Source organism: Gekko japonicus, unplaced genomic scaffold (assembly GCF_001447785.1).
Source record: "Gekko japonicus isolate JY-2015 unplaced genomic scaffold, Gekko_japonicus_V1.1 scaffold3913, whole genome shotgun sequence".
NCBI lineage: Eukaryota > Metazoa > Chordata > Lepidosauria > Squamata > Gekkonidae > Gekko > Gekko japonicus.
The window spans coordinates 61,176-83,877 of NW_015167661.1; the positions used below are offsets into that span (position 1 = coordinate 61,176).

At 49.3% G+C, this 22,702-nt stretch overlaps 1 pseudogene; it reads right to left on the bottom strand.

Moving 5' to 3' along the window:
- LOC107112907 overlaps positions 1 to 22,702 on the bottom strand; it is a 64,689-nt pseudogene that overhangs the window by 11,180 nt on the left and 30,807 nt on the right.

Consider the following 22,702-nt stretch of genomic DNA (forward strand, 5'->3'; position numbering starts at 1 on the left):
GGGCCCTTTGGCCAAGGATCCTGAAGGTTTTTTTTTTTTTTGTCATCTTCTGGGCATGGAACAGGGGTCACTGGGGGGGGGGTGTTGGGGGGCAGGTATTTGTGAATTTCCTGCATTTTGCAGGGGGTTGGACTAGATGACCCTGGAGGTCCCGACTTGATGTATCTATGATGCTGAGAGTCCAAACTCACTCGGTCCAAGAAGAAGAGATTGGATTTTTACCCCGCCCTTCACTTGGAGTCTCAGAGCGGCTGACAAACTCCTTTCCCTTCCCCTCCCCACGACAGACACCCCGTGAGGTGGGTGGGGCTGAGAGAGCTCTGACAGAAACTGCTCTTTTTCAAGGACAGCTGTGCCAGAGCTTGTGACTGACTCAAGGTCACATCAGCAGGTGCAAGTGGAGGAGGAGTGGGGGATCAAACCCGGTTCTCCCAGATTAGAGCCTGCACACTTTTGGGACAGTCCAAAGCTCCCTTTGCAAGAGAAGGCAGGAAAAGTCCCCAGTCCCGGCAGCCCTTGTGGAAGGGGGGGGGATGCTGTGCCTGGGGAAACTTTCCTAGGAAGAGCCAAAGGCCCCCCCTCCCTTCGAGAGAGAAAGAAAGGGAGCCTCCTGGCCCAACCCCTCACCCTGGAAAGGAGCCCCCTTTCAGTGCATTGTGTCCACAGGCAAAGGGAAGGCGCCTGTGGTCTCTGCCCGAGGAGGGCGCTGCTGCACGGCTCCCCCCCCCTTTGCTGAGAGGAGCGAAGGAGACTCCCCCCACCCTCCGGGGTGGTGGACAGGGCGGCTGGAGGGCCCCCCCCCCGGGGAGGGGGGGGAGACCCAGTGTTCCCTCTAAGCTGTGTTCGTGTGAGCTAGCTCACAGATTTTTAGCCTCCGGCTCACACATTTTTGTCTTCGCCCAGGAAGGAGGGCTCCGAAGCAAACGGATTTATGCAGTAGCCAAATCACTCGCTGACAACTTGAATGCCAGGAGCTCACAAAGTTGAATTTTTGCTCGCAGCATTCCACTGCTTAGAGGGAACGTTGATTGTAAGGGGGGTCCCGCGGAGGGGTTCGTAGTCAGCCTCCTTCCCCGGGACGTGGGTGACAGCCAAGCCCCAAACTGCAAGAGATTCGGCCCCCAGGAGCTGCTTTACGCCAAGACCCAGAGGGGCAGAGAGGAAGGGTCGGGCGGCCCGAGTCCGAGGCGCCGCCCTCGAATGCACCCGGACGGGGCTGCTCCCGAGTCACGCTGCTGCACGGGGCGGCCTTGCAGGGGGGGGGGGGGGTTTTTTGGAGGCCCGAAAGGGTTAAAGGGGGAGCTGCCGTTGTCTGGAGAGGCCGAGGGAGGGGGGGGAGAAAAGTTATTTCCGGTGTGTGTGTGTGGGGGGGGGGCGTGTTTGCTATTTGAACGGCCAAAGAGACCAGGGAGGAGCTTCCGTGTTGTGTACTGAGCCTAAGCGTCTCCTCCAGTTGTGCCTAGGAACATAAGAGAAGCCAATGTGGGATCAGGCCAATGGCCCATCCAGTCCAACACTCTGTGTCACACAGTGGCCAGAAATACCAGGTGCCATCAGGAGGTCTACTAGTGGGACCAGGACATTAGAAGCCCTCCCACTGTTGACCCCCCCCCCCCAAGCACCAAGAAGACAGAGCATCCCTTGCCCCAGGCATAAGAACATAAGAGTTGCTATTAGCCACAAGGTATAGATAGGGGCTCTGGGGCAAGTGATGCTCTGTCTTCTTGGTGCTTGGGAGGGCTTCTAATGTCCTGGCCCCACTGCTGGACCTCCTGATGGCACTGGTATTTCTGGCCACTGTGTGACTCAGAGTGTTGTACTGGATGGGCCCTTGGCCTGATCCAACACTGGCTTCTCTTATGTTCTTAAGAGAAGCCAATGTGGGATCAGGCCAATGGCCCATCCAGTCCAACACTCTGTGTCACACAGTGGCCAGAAATACCAGGTGCCATCAGGAGGTCTACTAGTGGGACCAGGACATTAGAAGCCCTCCCACTGTTGACCCCCCCCCCCCAAGCACCAAGAAGACAGAGCATCCCTTGCCCCAGGCATAAGAACATAAGAGAAGCCAGTGTTGGATCAGGCCAGTGGTCCATCCAGTCCAATATTCTGAGTCACACATCAATATGTATTTATATTTAGGATTTTTGGCTCCAATGTGCATCACCTTGCACTTGGCCACATTGAACCCCATTTGCCATGTTGACGCCCACTTGCCCATCCTTGACAGATCCCTTTGGAGTGCCTCACAATCCTCACTGGTTTTCACCACCCTGAACAACTTTGTATCATCCGCAAATTTAGCCACTTCACTGCTTACTCCCATCTCCAAATCATTAATGAACAAGTTTAAAAGCATCGGACCGGGCTGAGCTTGCTTCTCCAGAACAATAGCTCGCCATGATCCAGGAACTAACCTATACATAAGGAGGGCAATGTAATAGCCTATCACTGGCAGTGTGTGTGTGTTGGGTGTGGCATTTTGCATGCAACATTCTGTTCCAGCTGGAGATTCTGACTTCAAGGGTGGGCCGCCCATGTAGAGTGCATGACAGACTCCAATCTTTAAAAAGGGTTCCAGAGGAGATCCGGGAAATTACAGGCCAGTCAGTCTGACGTTGATACCGGGTAAATTGGTGGAAACCCATTTTAAGGAAAGAATTAGTAGGCACATAGATGAACAAAACCTATTGAGGCAGACTCAGCACGGTTTCTGTAAGGGAAGATCTTGTCTCACTAACCTGTTAGTGTTCTTTGAGGGGGTGAACAAACATGTGGACAAGGGGGATCCAATAGATATTATTTACCTTGACTTCCAGAAAGCTTTTGATAAAGTTCCTCATCAAAGGCTCCTAAGTAAGCTCAAAAATCATGGGATAAAAGGACAAGTCCTTTTATGGATCAAAAACTGGCTAATTAATAGAAAACAGAGAGTGAGTATAAATGGGCAATTTTCTCAGTGGAGGGAGGTAAGCAGTGGGGTACCGCAGGGATCAGTACTTGGTCCACTGCTTTTTAACTTGTTCATTAATGATTTGGAGATGGGAGTAAGCAGTGAAGTGGCTAAATTTGCGGATGATACAAAGTTGTTCAAGGTGGTGAAAACCAGTGAGGATTGTGAGGCACTCCAAAGGGATCTGTCAAGGATGGGCGAGTGGGCGTCAACATGGCAAATGGGGTTCAATGTGGCCAAGTGCAAGGTGATGCACATTGGAGCCAAAAATCCTAAATATAAATACACATTGATGGGGTCTGAACTGGCAGAGACTGATCAAGAGAGAGATCTTGGAGTTGTAGTAGATAACTCACTGAAAATGTCGAGACAGTGTGTGACTGCAATAAAGAAGGCCAATGCTATGCTGGGGATTATTAGGAAGGGTATTGAAAACAGATCAGCCAATATAATAATGCCCCTATATAAATCAATGGTGAGACCTCATTTGGAATACTGTGTGCAGTTCTGGGCACCACACCTTAAAAAGGATATTATAGCTTTGGAAAAAGTGCAGAAAAGGGCAACTCGAATGATAAAAGGGTTGGAACACTTTCCCTATGAGGAAAGGTTAAAGCGCTGCCATCTCTTATGTTCTTAGTCTGGCTGCCTGGTTACTGTGGCTTTGACTTCCATTGTGTGTTTTGATTCTGTTCTGAGCATTCGTGCCCCTTAATATCCTCTGTGTTCCAAGGAGAATCAGGTGTTGTGCTTCAAAACTGAGACCCAGTTTGGTGTAGTGGTTAAGTGCGCGGTCTCTAATCTGGGAGAACCGGGGTTGATTCCCCACTCCTCCTCATGCACCTGGCTAGACGATCTTGGGCAAGCCATACTTCTTTCAGAGCTGTTCTTGGAAAAAGAGAGGTTTCTGTCGAAAAAGAGTGGTTTCTGTCGGACCTCTCTCAGCCCCACCTACCTCACGGGGTGTCTGTTGTGGGGAGGGAAAGGGAGAGGAGTTTGCAAGCCACTCTGAGACACCTTTGGGTAGTGAAGTGCGGGGTATAAATCTAATCTCCTCCTCCTCCTCCTCTTCTTCTAACGGCATACTTAGTTAAATTATTGAATCTGAGTTTGTTACTGGTTCAGCATGGCCCATTGGGACTAAGAAGATGATATTGGATTTATACCCTGCCCTTCACTACCCAAAGGAGTCTCAGAGCAGCTTACAAACTCCTTTCCTTCCCCCTCCCCACAACAGACACCCTGTGGGGTAGGTGGGGCTGAGAGAGCTCTGACAGAAACTCCTCTTTTTCAAGGACAGACGTGCCAGAACTACGGCTTGCCCAAGGTCATCCAGCAGGTGCAAGTGGAGGAGTGGGAAATCAAACCCAGTTCTCCCAGGTTAGAGTCCATACACTTAACCACTACACCAAAGAGGCTCTCCCTAGTCACAGGGATTGACTAGGATTTCTCCTTCTGATGGCACCTGGGTTTTGGCCACTGTGTGACACAGTGTTGGACCGGATGGGCCGTTGGCCTGATCCAACATGGATTCTCTTACGTTCTCATTGTCTTCCGCCACCTTTCAATATAGAAGAAGAAGAGGAGGAGGAGATTGGATTTATACCCCGCCCTTCACTTGGAGTCTCAGAGCGGTTTACAAACTCCTCTCCCTTCCCCTCCCCACAACAGACACCCTGTGAGGTGGGTGGGGCTGAGAGAACTCTGACACAAACTGCTCTTTTTCAAGGACAGCTGTGCTAGAGCTTGTGACTGACCCAAGGTCACATCAGCAGGTGCAAGTGGAGGAGTGGGGACTCAAACCTGGTTCTCCCAGATTAGAGTCTGCACACTTAACCACTACACCAAATATAGAGATATCTGAGAATTCTAGAGTGAACTTTTCTCTGCTTAGCATTTAAAAGGAACTGTGTAAGAATTCATAGGGGATAAGATTGCATGTGAAGAACCCCACGGGTCTGCTCCCCCACCGAGCATATCTGGTTTCCTTTGGCAACCCTGAGTGTCTGGTCCTTGAAGAGTGATTCAAAAAACGTCACGGCACATCCCGATATCTCCTTCTGCCTCACGTGGTGCAGGAACTGGGATTGTGCGGTACAGAGCCAAATATCACCCCCTCTCATCCACCAAACCTGCTGTGGTCTGAAGTTAACCCAGCCATGTTCAAGAACCACACTTCTATACCCCTTGTCTTCTCTGCCTTTAAGTAAAAGCTTTTGGTTTGAATGCAGTTCGGGCTTTGAATGCTGTGGATTCCATAGAATGGGCGGGGTCGTGGCTCCAAGGTAAGAGCATCTGGAACGTCCCAAATTCAATCCCTGGTGTCTCCACTGAAATGGGATCACGTAGCAGGTGACGTGAAAGACCCCCACCCGAGGCCCCGGAGAGCCACTGCCAGTAAATTTGTGCATTGCCTCCTCTTGGGCCTCTAGCTCATCTCTGTCTTCTTTGGGTTGTGTTATGTGAAGTATCACCCAAAATATCATTTTTATGTAGAATAACTGAATCAGCCTGCCTTTTCTGACCAACGGCGTTCATCAACGTCTTTTCAGTGACCACCTTTTCTGTGTTAGCCAAAATGACCAGTGTGGTGGTGGCCTTCATGGCCGCCAAGCCAGGAGACAAGGTGTGGAAAAGGCTGGGGGAAGAATCTGGCCAGCTCTCTTGTCGTTTATTTTTCTGGTATTCTGTCGGGGACTCTCTCCCCACTTCCCAGAGTCCGAGAGGCACTCCTAGCATGGCCAGACCATACTGCAATGCAACACAGTGCAGTGAAGGGTCTGTTTGCTGTGTTTTATGGTGTCCTGGACCACACGGGCTTCTCGCCTGCCCTCTCTTTCACATTATGCAAATATCAGTTTAAAAAGAAAAAAATATTATTGTAAAGTACTGGGTTCGTGCTGAAAACCGGCCCTGCAAGGGCCAACTATATACACTCCACCCGGCACACCCAGGGTCCCATTGGAGGGTTTGAATTTCCCGCCAGAGGGCCTATTGGTGGACACAAGGTATTCTGGGTCCCAGGTCCCCTTTGTGTTTAGGAACCAAGTTCCTTACTTTCGCCGAGGACCCCTGATGGCGGTCCGCGTACATAACAATTGTGAAATAAGATGCTTAAGAAAATCAATAAAGACATAAAGAAGTAAATCATGTCATTATTATTTCTAAACACTTAATAACTATACAATCCAGCAAAGAATATACAGTTGGAAGGTATGCAAGTCCATATATTGGTTCACGTCAAAAATTCATATGGAAGAAGTCTTTATTGAGAGCCAGTTTGGTGTAGTGGTGAAGTGCGCGGACTCTAATCTGGGAGAACCGGGTTTGATTCCCCCACTCCTCCACTTGCACCTGGCCGGATGACCAGGGGGTAAGCCACAGTTCTGATAAGAGCTGTTCTTGAAAAAGGGCAGTTTCTGTCAAGAGCTCTCTCAGCCCCACCTGCCTCCCAGGGTGTCTGTTGTGGGGAGGGGAAGGGAATGGAGTTTGTAGGCTGCTCTGAGACACCTTTAGGTAGGGAAGTAAAGGTAAAGGTTCCCTTGCTCGAAAGCCAGTCGAATCCGACTCTAGGGTTGCGGTGCTCATCTCCGTTTCCAAGCCGAAGAGCCAGCGCTGTCCGAAGACATTTCCGTGGTCATGTGGCCGGCATGACTAAACACCAAGGCGCACAGAATGCTGTTACCTTCCCAAGGAAGGGCGGGGTATAAATCCAATCTCTTCTTCTTCTTCAATATGTGGATCAAGCTGGGGGGGGGGGGGTCTTGGCATCCGTCAGAGGGGAGCTGGGTGGCTTCCGGCAAAGTCAGGGACTCAACGCCCAGGGATGGATTTGTCTGGTCTTGGGAGGAAACATGGTCAGGAGGGGAAAGGTTCCCCCATGAAAAATGACTGGGAGTGGGAGAGGTTGGGCCAAAGATTCCAGAGTCTTCCTCGACCGCCGTATCTGAAAAGGGCCATTGCAGAGCTGGGAAAAGTACAGAGTAGGGCAACCGAGAGGGTTAGGGGGCTGAAGAACCTTCCCTTGAAGGAACGGCTGTGGACTCTGGGAGTTTCAGTTTAGAAAAGAGACAGCTAAGGGGGGGAGGCCTGGTGGAGGTTTGTAAAATTAGGCGTGAGAAGGAGGAGAGTTGACAAAGGCTGCGATCCCAAGCACACTTTCCTGGGAGTAAGCCTCAGGGAATAAAACGGGACTGACTTCCGAGTAGGCCTGTTTAGGATTGCTCCCAAAGAGAACTTTTTCATCCTCTCCCAAAAGACTAGATCTCGGGGGCATCCAACAAAGCTGTTTGGCAGTAGGTTCAAGACCAGCGTTCCCTCTAAGCTGAGTTAGTGTGAGCTAGGTCACAGTTCTTTATCCTCCGGCTCACACATTTCTGTCTTCGCTCGGGAAGGATGGGGCTCCAGAACAAACTAATTTATGCAGCAGCCAGATCGCTCACTGACAACTTTAATGCCAGGAGCTCACAAAGCAGGCTTTTTGCTCACAGGACTCCACAGTTTAGAGGGAGCCTTGGTCAAGATGGACAAAAGGAAAGACCACTTTCCACAAAGAGTGGTCCAAATGTGGAGTTTGCTGCCAGATGATGTAGCGATGGCTACAGGAATAAACAGCTTCAAAAGGGAATGAGATAGATTCATGGACCAGAGGTCTATCAATGGCGACTAGCCATGGTGACTGAGGGGAACCTCCACATTCAGAGGCACTAATCCTCTGAATCCCCAGAGCCAGGAAGCCACTGTGTGGCAGACAGGATGCTGTACTAGATAAGAGCTTCAATGGTCTGACCCAGCAGGGCTCTTCTCATGTCCTTCTCAGGGGCAGCCCTCAGCCTCTTTGCCCTGTTGCTGGCCCTCCAGAGGAACTGGCTGGCCACTGTGTGAGACAGGAGGCTGGACTAGATGGACCCTCACTGGTCTGATCCAGCAGGGCTCTTCTGGTGTTCTTCTCAGGGGAAGGCCTCTCTGCCCGTTGCTGGCCCTCCAGAGGAACTGGTTGGCCACTGAGTGGCATGGGATGCTGGTCTGGATGCACCACTGGTCTGATCCAGCAGGGCTCTTCTCATGTTCTTAACCACAGGATCTCAAATTGTGCTCTGAAGCAAACCTGGAGAGAGAATGACTCTGGGGACTGAAACAGAAATTCTATGTGTGACAAAAAAGGGTTTCCCATCATTTGTCTATTTCACCTTTCTAGGCAGCAGCAGAAGGTAAACCCTCGAAGCCTTCTTTGAGCAATCTCTGTGAGGTGTGTGTGTGGGGGGGGGAAGAGCCGCCACGAAGCCTGCTCAATGGGTGGGGGGTGATCCCTGGGGAGACAGGAATTGTTTCTTCTCTGTCACAGGGCCCACAGAAGCAGGCTGTTCAGTTTGTCTGGGATTACAGAACCACAGAACAGAATCAAAGAGTTGGAAGGGACCTCCAGGGTCATCTAGTCCATCCCGCTTCACAATGCAGGAAATTCACAAATACCTCCCCCACACACCACCACCACCAATGACCCCTGCTCCATGCACAGAAGATGACTAGAAACCTTCAGGATCTCCAGCAAAACTGGCCTGGAGAACAATTGCTTCCTGGCCCCAAAGTGGTGACGAGCATTTCCCCAAGCATGTAAGGATGGGTCACAAGAACTAAGCATTGATGCAACCCTTTCTGCCCTCCCTCTCATGATTTGCCTAAGTTCACAGAACCAGCATTGCTGTCAGGTAGCCATCTAGCTTCTGTTTAAAAACTTCCAAAGAAGGAGAGCCCACCTCCTCCTAAGATTACAAAGGGTTTTCCCCCATGTGGGTTTTTTGATGCTGTTGGAGACTGCCGCTCTCACTGAATCTCTTTCCATACTCTGAGCATTCAAAAGGTTTCTCCCCTGTGTGGGTCCTTTGATGATATTGAAGAGTTCCACTCTGACTGCATCTCTTCCCACACTCTGAACAGTCAAAAGGTTTTTCCCCTCTGTGGGTTCTTTGATGATACAGAAGAGTGCCACTCTGACTGTGTCTCTTTATGCAGTCTTCAGCATTCAAAAGGTTTCTCTCCTGTGTGGGTTTTTTGGTGCTTTCGAAGACTAACACTCTCACTGAATTTCTTTCCACACTCTGAGCATTCAAAAGGTTTTTCCCGTCTGTGAGTTCTTTGATGCCGTTGAAGAGTCCAACTCATACTGAATCTCTTTCCACACTCTGGGCATTCAAAAGTCCTCTCCCCTGTGTGGGTTTTTTGATGCTTGTGAAGATTGCCACTCTCACTGAATCTCTTTCCACACAATGAGCATTCAAAAGGTTTCTCCCCCGTGTGGGTTCTTTCATGCCGTTGAAGAGTGGTACGCTGACTGAATCTCTTTCCACACACTGAACATTCAAAAAGTTTCTCCCCTGTGTGGGTTTTTTGATGCTTGTAAAGATTCCCCCTCACACTGAATCGCTTTCCACACACTGAACATTCAAAAGGTTTCTCCCCTGTGTGGGTTCTTTGGTGCACTTGAAGAGTGCTATTATCACTGAATCTCTTTCCACACTCTGAGCATTCAAAAGTTTTTTCCCCTGTGTGGATTCTTTGATGCCGTTGAAGAGTGCAAATGATACTGTATCTCTTTCCACACTCTGCACATTCAAAAGGTTTTTCCCCTGTGTGGGTTTTTTGATGCTTGCAAAGGTTCCCCCTCACACTGAATTGCTTTCCGCAATCTGCACATTCAAAAGGCTTCTCCCCTGTGTGGGTTTTTTGATGCTTGTAAAGGTTCCCCCTCATACTGAATCGCTTTCCGCATACTGAACATTCAAAAGGTTTCTCCCCTTTGTGGGTTTTTTGATGCTTGTAAAGATCCCCCCTCACACTGAATCGTTTTCCACACTCTGCACATTCAAAAGGTTTCTCCCCTGTGTGGGTTTTTCTGTGCCGTTGAAGAGTGCCACTCCTACTGAATCTCTTTCCACCCTCTGAGCATTCAAAAGGCTTCTCCCCTGTGTGGGTTCTTTTGTGCAGTTGAAGAGTGCCACTCCTACTGAATCTCTTTCCACCCTCTGAGCATTCAAAAGGCTTCTCCCCTGTGTGGGTTCTTTTGTGCAGTTGAAGAGTGCCACTCCTACTGAATCTCTTTCCACCCTCTGAGCATTCAAAAGGCTTCTCCCCTGTGTGGGTTTTTTGATGCTTGTAAAGATTCCCCCTCACACTGAATTGCTTTCCACACTCTGCACATTCAAAAGGTTTCTCCCCTGTGTGGGTTTTTTGATGCTTGTAAAGATTCCCCCTCACACTGAATTGCTTTCCACACTCTGCACATTCAAAAGGTTTCTCCCCTGTGTGTGTTCTCTGATGCCATTGAAGAATGACACTCTGACTGAATCTTTTTCCACACTCTGCGCATTGAAAAGGTTTCTTCCCTGTGTGGGTTTTTTGATGCTTGTAAAGATACCCCCTCACACTGAATCGCTTTCCACACACTGAACATTCAAAAAGTTTATCCTCTGTGTGGGTTTTTTGATGCTTGTAAAGATACCCCCTCACACTGAATCGCTTTCCACACTCTGCACATTCAAAAGGTTTCTCCCCTGTGTGGGTTCTTCGGTGCACTTGAAGACTACTACTGTGACTGAATCTTTTCCCACATTCTGAGCATGTAAAAGGTTTCTCCTCTGTGTGTGTTCTCTGATGCCACTGAAGAATGACACTCTGACTGAATCTTTTCCCACACACTGAGCATTCAAAATATTTCTCCCCTCTGTGTATTCGTTGGTGCACAAGGAGCTGTGATCTATTTCTGAAGGACTTTCCACACTGAATGGATTTACTTGTCTTCGTTATCCCCTGCTTTGGAAAATGGTCATTACACTTTCTTCCATCTCTCTTCTCAATTGTATGGCCACCTTTCTTTCTCTCAGGTCCACCTTGATTCCTGATGTCTTCTTTCAGGACTTCATTTTTAACTCTATCTGGCCTTTCCTGATGAAGTTCCTCATTCTCCTCATTCCTCTGATCATTCTCTGGTGGAATAAAGAGAGAGACCCTGTTAGCTCCTGGGAGGACTTGTGAGGTCCAATAGCCATCTTATGTGTCTGCATTAGGAAAGGTTTGATGGCCCTTTTGGTCTCGAAAAGCTACACTGATCTGAACCACCCCTCCACACCTTTCCCAAGAATATCTAGTAGCTAAGAATACAGCACACACACACACATCCCCCGAAGACCCAAAGCTGAGCTCTTCCGAAGAAGGAGCTTCTGAGCCTCCACATTTCAGGGGGGGCCCAGAAGGCCTCCCTCCCTCCTTCCTTACCCAGCAGGCTCTATGATAATACCAAATCAAATGTTGCTCAGAAGTGAATCAGAAATCCCCCATGGCCATTCCTTGCCCCTTCCCAAGAGACAGAAAGACAGAATCATTCTTATATGGGGAAGGAAAGAATTTCAAGAGTAAAAATTATTCTGGGAGGACGGAACCATGGCCAAGATCAAAGCCCACCATCCTAAGCAGTATAAAGGGAGTGGATCTGTGAGGCAAAGCCCCCCAGTTCCCCCAAGGGGCTAAGGTGATTATTAAGTGGCCTGGTCTGGAGTTTCCGGTGACTGCGAGACGGCGCAGTCAGACCGAAATAGCCTCCGCGTCTGTGCTTCCAAAAACGCAAAAGAAAAGATTAATTGAGGACACCAAAGATAAAAACCGCTCGCTGAGAGAAATGGGGAGGCCGAGAGGAGGGAAAGGAGCCAAGAAAAACATCAAGGAGCCTCAACAAACTGTGAGAAATATGCAAACCTCAGAGGAGGATTCCCCCCCCCCCATTGGAAACAGACTCAGATGGAGAACCTGCTAATCGACAGGGCAAAAGAAAACCTGAGGATCCTATCACAAAAAAAGATATACAGAGGCTGCGGTCACACGTAACAGAAGCCACACAAGTGAGACGGAAAACAGCCGGAGTTTCCGGGCGCGATCTCACCAGCACATCTGGGAAGCGTAGCACTCCCGTGGCTCAACCGAGGCTTCCAGCCGAAACTGCGTGGCAAAAAACTAGTACCTTGGAGGTACTAGTTTCCGGAAACTGCGGGGCAAGGGCGGACGTCTGATCGCGTTTCCAGAGGCATCCGGCGCCCGCCCATGTCCCCTTGCAAATAAGGTGTGTTTTTTTTGTCCAAGTCTCTGTGGATGCGCATGTGCACCCAACGGAGCATGCGCATTTGTCATGTACACAAAAATAAAAAACAGTTTGCCGCGGCGCGCGCTTCTTCGTTGCGCGCTGGCTTGTCCTGTGATCGGCACCTCTCCCTTGCCATGGAACCTCCACGGTACCTCCACGGTACCTCCACAGGAGGTCTGATCACGTAACTGCGCAGTAGTTTGCCCCAGGGCAAACAGCCACGCTTCTCCTCTGCAGTTTCCTGCCCGTGTGACCGGGGCCAGAGTATGTTTGAAGAAATGAAAAAAGAACTGAAAGAAAGCATTACTCCAATCCACCAAAAACTTGACGCTACGAATCTGAACTTAACAGAATTGAAGGAAAAAACAGGCAAGGCATTGAGGGAGGCCGCAAAAAACACAAACGCTATAGAAAATCTAAGAACTTTCGAGACATGGAGCGAGTCCAAAACCATACTTTTGGACATAAAAGCCCGCGAAAGAAAAATCAAACTCAGGGGAATCTCCCCAAATTTTGCTACAGATAAAGACCTCGCGGGCGCTTTAAATGAATGGCTCCAAAAACTCTTGCAACTGCCGGCTGCACCAATTTGTCAGGCTTATCGGCTGAACCCAGCGCAATTAGGTTCTCCTACTCTCATTCCTGACGTACTGGCTGAACTAACAGATAACAAAATAAAGAAAATCGTGTTAGAAGCTGCAAGGAGGGACTTCAACTGGAGGACACTTGGGTCCAAGTATTTCAAGACTTGCCACCAGAGATTTTAACAGCAAGACGGAATTTGAAATCAATCACTCAACGTCTGGCAGAAAAACACATCCGTTATCGCTGGCTTCCACTAGGACATTTACATACAAACCACAAAAACAGAGTCTTCACTGTTCACGACGTTAAGCCTGGAGAAGAAATGTTAAGAGCTTTAGAAAATGAAGTTATATAAGAAACTTTTACTGAGATGGACTATAAGACTTACAGAAAAACCTTCAAGAGCCTCTGGAAAAAAAATACTTGTTGGAGCCCTCAGAGAGTGAGAAAAATAGATTAAATTTAAGTATTTTGTTCTATCATCATTAATTTTTAGATATATTGATATCTTTATATAATAGGAACACTGCGGGCAAGGCATTCGGGAGGAACTCCCACATTACCTCCCATAGGGCAGGGTCTTAGGGAAGGACCCTCTTTGGAAATTTCCAAAGTCCCATAGGGAGGTGGCAACCTCTAAGAACTCCACCACGAAGGTATAAATATTGTTGGTGTCGCTTTATTTTGCTTTTTTTAGAACTTTAATAATTATGTATTGTTTGTTTGGGAGTTTAAGAAGAAGATAATAAATAGTCTTTTAAGCATCCACCGGCAATGACGGGGGGGAAACTTTTTTCTTAATATATACATATTAAGCAGACATTGACAGTGACACTGTGTATAAAATGATGTAATAGTATGTATAGTGTTCCAAAATGTATGAGATTTTTCTGCAGCTTAAAGTGTTTCATGTGTTAGATAGAACAGTTAGCTTTTCTTGTTTTCTTCTGCTGGGCTGCAGAAAAGGTGCTGTTTAGCGGTATCTTCTTCTTAAATCCTTAATAAACTTTTTATATAACAGCCAGAGCGGATGTTTCTAATCCCATCCAGGGGAAAGGGTGTGTTGTAATGTACGGCAACAGAAAAATGAGGATCAGGCCCCAAGCAGATGCTCTGCCAGTGAGCCACAGTAGCGGGACAGGCTTCAAAACGGTGTGTTGCTATTCAATATTTTGATTCATGCCTCAATCCCCATGGCAGCAATGTGCACCTTCGGCACCTATGAAAGAATCCTTACCCAGAAAGGCCACATTTTCACAGTTCTCCAACATGACTTCCCAGTACAGAGCTCTTTGTCCCGGATCCAGCAGGGCCCATTCTGCCTCGGTGAAAGAGATGGACACCTCCTCAAAGGAAAAGGGGCCCTGAAAGAAAAAGCAGATTCCCTCGTCAGAGATCATGCCAGGCAGAGATGGCACATGGGAAGGGAGTAGTCTGGGAAGCGACAGGATGTGAGGTTTGGGATGGGTAAAGGGAACGGCGTTCAGACACCGCCCGGACACCTTGTAGCACCTACAGGAGCAGAAGCCCCCCTTGAGAAAGGGATCGTGGGTATCTTAGCTTATGGTATACAATAACATTTTAAACTCCCATGAGAGCCACTACGGGGATAGTCGGAACAATTCGTTCTCCAGCTCGGGGCTAGTTATGCTAGTCAGAGGGAGGGGCACAACATGCATAATGAGGAGGAGCGACAGTCTATTGCCGCACAGATTCATGGGAGCATTAAATTAAATCAACATTCATTTTTAAAAACACATCATGGTATAGTACCCATCTGGATTAAAGGTCTATTACATGTTAGGCTGTCCCGTGTTCATCTCTCCTACCTGGACTGGAGGGGCAGCAGCTGTTTCCACACCCCTGAAAAGACATCGGCTCAAAAGCATCTCTTCACTGCCTGTTACTGAAACAAAGGAGAAAGGAAGGGTGTTCGTTTGTTTGTTCCCTGCTTCACACACCGCCCTCCCAGGGTTGTGAAACCTTGCCCTGCGTACACTCAGAAAATTTCTCAAGCACTTTTTCATGAATTCTGGGAGAAGCAGAAGAGAAGCACCAGGTACCTATGAGCCTCAGGGGTTAAAAACGCTGCCAATGTATTTCAGACTTCTGTGTGGGTGTGTATAGCCTGTTGGAGAGTGGTGCCTATATGAAGAAGTGTGGGTGTCAGACCCCTGAGCGCATCAGTTCCCAACGCCAGTCATTTCAAAGAATGCAGTTTATCGAGACACTGAAGACTACAGGTAAATAACATCCTTGTGAGAACTACCAGAAAAGGCACAAAGCAAGCAGTTATACCCCAAGAACAACCCCCCCTTTGGCCACAGGCCAATCAGCAACAGGAGCTTCCCGGGAGAAAACTGACACCAGGGAAAAGAAGATACTGTCAAGGTTCCTCTGGTCGGCTAGGAGAGAAAACATGCTCCCGGGAAAATGGAAAGTTAACATTCCTGACTCCCATGGCAACCATGCCGTGACATGGAGGGGTCTCACGTTGGGTTCTAGGTGTAACTAGATGGCAGCTTTCAGCAGTTTTGCCTGGGACTGACTGCTGGCCCTGCCCTCTCCCAGGTGAGCCCTTAATTATATGGCTCTTATGTTGCCAGAGGCGCTGCCTTTTATTCTTGGGTAGCCCCAATAGCAAGGGCACCCCACTTCTAACCCGGCCCAGAGACCCACAGAAACTCAGGCCAAGGAAGAAACACGGAGCTAGTCACAGCTCTGAAAAAGAGGTCTCCATTTTCAGGTGACAGGCAACCTCAGAGCAAGCCTCCGGTCTCCCCCCTCCACCCAGCAGAGATTATGTTTATGGAATGACAATGAGTTCTACCAGGTGAAGTATCTGCATTTCTAAAGTCTGCATTTCTAAAGAGCTGGAGAAGACTCTTGAGAGTCCCTTGGACTGCAAGATCAAATCAGTCAATCCTCAAAGAAATCAACCCTGGCTGTTCCCTGGAAAGCCAGAGACTGAAGCTGAAGCTCAAATACTTTGGCCACCCAATGAGAAGGGAGCACTCACTGGAGAAGAAGACCCTGATGCTGGGAAAGATTGAAGGTCAAAGAAGACGGGGACGGCAAAGGATGAGATGGTTGGACAGTGTCATCGATGCAACGAACATGAAATTGAGCAAACTTCAGAGGATGGCAGAAGACAGGAAGGTCTGGCGTGATGTGGTGCATGGGGTCGCGAAGAGTCGGACTCAACTGTGCGACTGAACAACAAAGTCTATTCAAAAGCCGCTTGGCAAATAACTCTGTCTCCAGTAATTCTGAATACTTGTCTTTCCTGCTCTGTCCCTCAAGATACCGGGATAAACCAATCAAGCATTCAAAGTATTAACGATCCTTCCTGACGCTAATCAGGGACGTCTCCCACCTTTTGTTTACCCTGGCCAGGACCATTAGTGGTCAGATAATCCATTTAACTATCCACCCAGCACCTGGCTTCTATTGTTAAATCCAGACCCTGCCCCTCTGGAACCTCATTGGTCACATCTAGGCCTTGCCCATCCTGATGCCACACACCCCTGGGACTCATCATTGGTCCAGGAAATCTTCCAGTGGGTACATCCCAGCGAACGCTTGACCTCAAACCATGTGTTTCCTGCCATGATGCCAACTGGCAAGGCCACCCCTGGAACCCTCTGGGTTTTGGATCACAACCCTTCTTCATGGACCTCTGCACAGCTGGACAGGTAGTACCACCCCTCCATTAGGTATCAATCACCTCTGCTTCCTTAAGTCTGTAATGTGTGCACGAAGGTTTAATTATTGTCCGTGTGCTTGAGAATATTACTAAATAAATCCTTATTTTAGTAACCCAGCCTGCGTGTCTATTTCTGGTGCTTCCTGGAAGAGGCGGGACCCCTGTATATAAAGGTGTTTGCTCCCTTATCGCCTGTTGCTATCTTAAATACATTATATTCCCCAATATTGATAAGAACACAGAGCAATCAGGCTAACACTCAGCCTGAGGAGTGGGCCTGGGGACCTCATAAGTAGTTAAGAAAACAGTACATTGTCGTGCTTGCTTCCCCTTTTGGCTCAGGTAGCCCTTTGGCCAGTTCTCTAAAGTTTCAGGGTACATCAGCACACCAAGGTATTCCTAGGTGAGAGAATCCACTTGGGGAAGTGATAATGGATGCTCACGGATCATTACCGGTCACCTGTGGGGAGTGTGTCACATTTGTCTTTGTCCCTGAAGACAAGACGGACTACACGTGTCAGAAGTGTAAGTTGATAGGACTCTTAGAGGAGAAGGTTCAGAGCCCGAGGAAAGGATTACTACTCTCCATGAGATCAAGGAAGGGGAGGAGTTCATTAACGGAAGCCTTGACGACCTGCATAGGGAAGGAGAGACCAGTCAAAGGGACAACAGAGCTTTACGGATGACACTTCCATGCTAGACTCTAACCCTAACCCTTTCCAGTCAGGCTCCCGTCCGGGCCATGGGATGGAGACGGCTCTGGTCGCCCTCACAGACGACCTCCGGAGGCGTCTGGATCGGGGCGGTATGGCAGTGCTGTTGCTGCTGGACCCGACGGTGGCGTTCAACACGGTCGACCTTCAGTTACTAATCCACCGCCTCACTGATGTCGGGATCCCGGGGCTTGCCTTGCAATGGCTCGTCTCCTTTCTCCAAGGTCGGGGACAGAGGGTGGCGTTAGGGGAAGAGATGTCCCAGAGGCACCCGCTGGTTTGCGGGGTTCCTCAGGGGGTAGTGTTATCCCCGATGTTATTTAACATCTACATCCACCCCCTCGCCCAGATTGCCCAGAGGCACAAGCTAGGGTGTCACCAATATGCCGACGACACCTAGCTATATCTGTTGTGGGGTGGTCAGTCCGACTCTACCCCAGATGACCTGGAGCGGGCGCTTCGTGACATGGCGGGCTAGCTTAGACTGAGCCGAATGAAATTGAATCCGATGACGATGGAGGTCCCGTGCCTGGGTCGGAGCGGGTCGGGGGTAGGGATATCACTATCGACTTTCGATGGGGCACCACTGGCGCCAGCACCAAGGGTCAGGAGTTTCGGAGTGCTCCTGGATGCCGCCTTAACAATGGAGGCCCAGGTAGCAGCCACTGCCAAGGCAGCCTTTTACCAACTACGGCTGATTAGGCAGTTGGTTCCCTTCCTTGAATGCAATGACCTGGCAACAGTGATCCATGCGATGGTCACCTCGAGATTAGACTACTGCAATGCTCTCTACATGGGGCTGCCCTTGTCCCAAATCCAGAAGTTGCCGCTGGTGCAAAATGCAGCAGGCAGGCTGCTGATGGGCCTCTCTATACGAGAGCACATCCGGCCTGTGCTGAAGGTGCTGCACTGGCTGCCAATAGCATACCGGATTCGCTTCAAGGTGCTGGTTTTAAAGCTCTATATGGTCGGAGGCATGTCTACCTGAGGGACCGCCTTTCCCCATATGTAGAGATGTGAAGGCCCGGAAAAAAACCGGAAAAATTCAGAAAAAAAACGGTTTTTTTCCGTTTTTTTCCTGAAGTCTTTTTGGTTTTTTTCCAAAAAATTGGAAAAATTGAAAAAAGAAAAGAAAAGAAAAAAAATTGATTATGGAACATTTTATTTTAACATGATGAATAAAATATTTTAAGACAAGGTGTTCAAATATTTTCCAAATCATTTCTTATATATACACACACACACATACACACACACACATATATATATGGTATCAGATTTATCTAATTTCTGTGCACTGAGGACAAGCAAGCCCTAGGTTACAAACTGAACTCTCCAATGCAAGAACAAGATGCATTTCTTCCTTTAGGAGGTGCGATTGTCAGAAGAAAATAAAAAAGTTTCAGTTTTGTTTTTGCATGTGGATGGGTATTCTGTTTGTAATAATTGTTTAGATACACTATATTTTTAATATGCTAGTTGTGATAATTTCATGCCAAGTAAAAATGTCCATAGTCATATTTTATGTTCCTAAAGTAATAGAATGACTTTCAATCTAGAAAAGACAAAAGAAGTGCTAATGTAGCATTTTTTTCCGGGGAAAAACGGGAAAAAACGGGGTTTTTTTCCGAGCTTCAAAATTTCCAGAAATTTTACATCTCTACGTATGTCCCCCAGAGAGCGCTGCGATCTGGAACACAGCACCGCCTGGCCCCCCCTGGTCCTAAAGACGCCAGATTGGCCTTCACCAGAGTGAGGGCCTTCCCAGTGTCAGCTCCACACTGGTGGGATGAGCTCGAAGACATCAGGGCCCTGCGGGACCTGTTACAGTTCCGCAGGGCCTGTAAAACGGAGCTCTTCCACCAGGCTTCCGATTAGGAGCTGCCACTGATGAATGAGTTATTGACAACTGGAATATTCTGGCCACCATGCTGCTGGCATCCAGAACGACTTCGGACCAGGCCCATAGCTAATATGGGGCCCGGCCTCCCCACGTTGCTTCTGGGCCACCTCCCTCCCGGGCTGTGCCCAAAGTGCCTCAGCTCGCCCCCTGCGTGCCACACTGCCTCCAACCTGGCTGCCTGACAACTGAGCTCCTTGGGCACTCCAGAGAAGTGGAATCCTTCGTCCCCAGAGCTACCTTCCGACACTCCCCTCCCCTTAAATAAATAAATAAATACATTTAAACTCAGCTTTAAATTTAAACTTTAAAATACCTTCCAACACTCCCCTCCCCTTTAATAATAAATAAATTTAAACTCAGCCAGCTCCTGCCGGCTTCTCTTCCTCACCATCCACCCTCTGTTAGCCACAGGACCGGTCGCTGTACTCCAGCCCGCGTGTGCCTGCTTTAAAAACTGCCTGCCTACCCCCCGCCACTCGAGTCCCCCCAAAAAGCCCCGCGGGAGTTTTTCTAAGGGAGCTGCAGAGAGTGCGTGCCAGAGGCACCAAGGGACAGCCCTTTACATAAGAACATAAGAGACAACAATGTTGGATCAGGCCAAAGGCCCATCCCGTCCAACACTCTGTGTCACACAGTGGCCAGAAATACCAGGTGCCATCAGGAGGTCCACCAGTGGGGCCAGGACATTAGAAGCCCTCCCACTGTTGACCCCCCCCAAGCACCCCTTCCGACACTCCCCTCCCCTTAAATAAATAAATAAATACATTTAAACTCAGCTTTAAATTTAAACTTTAAAATACCTTCCAACACTCCCCTCCCCTTTAATAATAAATAAATTTAAACTCAGCCAGCTCCTGCCGGCTTCTCTTCCTCACCATCCACCCTCTGTTAGCCACAGGACCGGTCGCTGTACTCCAGCCCGCGTGTGCCTGCTTTAAAAACTGCCTGCCTACCCCCCGCCACTCGAGTCCCCCCAAAAAGCCCCGCGGGAGTTTTTCTAAGGGAGCTGCAGAGAGTGCGTGCCAGAGGCACCAAGGGACAGCCCTTTACATAAGAACATAAGAGACAACAATGTTGGATCAGGCCAAAGGCCCATCCCGTCCAACACTCTGTGTCACACAGTGGCCAGAAATACCAGGTGCCATCAGGAGGTCCACCAGTGGGGCCAGGACATTAGAAGCCCTCCCACTGTTGACCCCCCCCAAAGCACCAAGAAGACAGAGCATCACTTGCCCCAGAGCCCCTATCTATACCTTGTGGCTAATATCCACTGATGGACCTCTGCTCCATATGCTTATCTAATTCCCTTTTGAAGCCATCCATGCTTGTAGCCACCACCACTTCCTGTGGCAGGGAATTCCATGTGTTCATCACTCTTTGGGTGAAGAACCTGCACTCTGAGCCGCCCCTGTGGCGTGTGCTCCCTCCCAGCTTCCGTGACCTTGGAGGCGACGCGCCGGGCGGGGGGAGTGGAGGAGGCTACCTCGCTATGGGGCTGCTTCGGACTCCACCCTAGCTTCATCGGACCACCTTATAGAAAATGGCACCTGATGGAATTTGTTTGTAATTTGGAATTTTATTATTGTGTTTATTGTATTTTACCATACGCCGCTGTGAGCCAGCCTATGTGGGCAAGGCGGGATATAAATTGAAATTTAAAAAGAAATAAATAATAAACAGTGTGTGGTTGACTGCCCTCACAAGACTCTGGTGTTCCCTCTGAGTTAGTGTGAGCTAGCTCACAGTTGTTTAGCCTCCGGCTCACACATTTTTGTCCTAGCTCAAGAAGGATGGCTCCAGTGCATACTAATTTGTGCAGTAACCAAATCGCTCGCTCACAACCTTAATGCCAGTAGCTCACAAAGAAGAATTTTTGCTCACAAAACTCTACAGCTTAGAGGGAGCATTGCTCCTCAGAGCGCTACAGCAAGACCCCAAAGGCACTGAGCGTGACGGCACTCCGTGCCATTAGAACTGAGAAATCGATTCCAGGCCCCTGCGGTGGATACAGAGATGGAAAGACTGCCAGTGGAAGTATCACAAACACAGGGGAGGGAGAAGGACCAGGAGAGACAAAGAAATGTCATTGGAAGGAAAAGGAAGGTGTTGGTCATAGGTGCCTCCCTGCCGAGGGTTACGGAACGTCATGTCTCCAGGTCTGACCCCCTGACCCGAGAGGTGTGTTGCTCGCCAGGGGCAAAAATGAAAGATATGACAGAGAGGATCCCTAAACTCCTCAGACCTACAGAGCATTCAGGCAGATGCAACATCAACATGAAACCACATCTGCCCCAAGCCCCTCCCCAAAACATCTGGGGGTGCCGGGCAATCCATAGCCCCCCTCCCTACTCCAGCACCCTGTTTCCCCCCAGCAACCTGCCAGGTGCCCGTTTAAGGATGGGCAGAGAAGCCAGATTTCCCCAAGAATATTGGCCCCCGAGGGACTGGTTCTCAGAGCTCCGCTGCCCCAGAAGGTGGAGGCTCCCTTCATTCACCAGGCTGAAGAGCTCTGCCCAGGTGTGTCGACCTTTTCTCTTTTGAGCCACCTTCAGTTCCTCTTATGGAAGGAAGGTGAGATGTGATTATGTTAATAAATGGGAGGAATTGCCCTCCATGAATTTGTCTAATCTTTTTTTAGAGGCATCACAGTTAGTGGACACTGAAGGCTATAAATTAACTTTCCTCCACTGAACGCTCTACCCATCAAATTCACTGGGTGCCCCAATTGTATCCAGGCACGACAAGTCCTTACCATAGGAGAGGGCATCTGGGGCCCGCTCCACGGCCTGCGCCCCCTGCCCTTGCTCCAAGGAACCTTCTTTCTTCACGGATGCTGCCCACATCTGAAACAGTTGGAAAAGGGAGAGAGAGGGGTAAGAGGTGGAGTGGAAAAGAGAACCAGGAATGGATCCTGCCCCACTCCCAGACTCTGAACCCTTCCATCAGCAGGCCTGGTGCATCCCCTGGAGGGCTACAAAATTCTCCAGTGGAAGAGGTTGCTGAAGGAGGCCGCTAAACCTCCCACTTGGATGATTAACGCCTGGAGAAATGTCTCCCAGGGACACTTCAGGATAAGGCCAGATATCGTTGCTTGAACTGGACATACCTGGAGGGAACCCCCCTCACCTGTTCCGCCTGCCTCTTCTCCTCGGCCTGACTCAGGAGGAAGCCTTCGGCCAGGGCCACCGCCTGGGAACTGGTCTCCGGCACGCATCCTCTGACCCAGCCCTGCATTTCCTGGGGCAGGAGAGTCAGGAACTGCTCCAGGATCACCAGGTCCAGGATCTGCTTCTTGGTGTGCCTCTCTGGCTTCAGCCAGTGGCTGCAAAGTCCGTGGAGCTGGCTGCAAACCTCTCGGGGCCCAGCGGCCTCACAGTAGCGGAACTGCCGGAAGCGTCGGCAATCTACATCTGAGACTGCAGTGAGCTGAGAATGGATATCTGGCCCTGGGCCTTTCTTTGCTGTCCTGCCAGTTCCCGGTCCTTCTGGGTTCTGCTCTTCCATCTCTTTTCTCTTGGGTCACCTCTGACTGTGTAAAGATGCCTTAAGTCACTTGGCTATGAAGAGAGGCTTCTCTCTGGGTTGAAGGAGAGACACAGACAGTCACATGGAAAACAAAAGAGAATCGAGATACACCACTGAATATCACAAACCTTCATATGCTCAGGAGACACAGGAGAAATGCCCTGGTGGATCAGAACAGAAGGGCTTC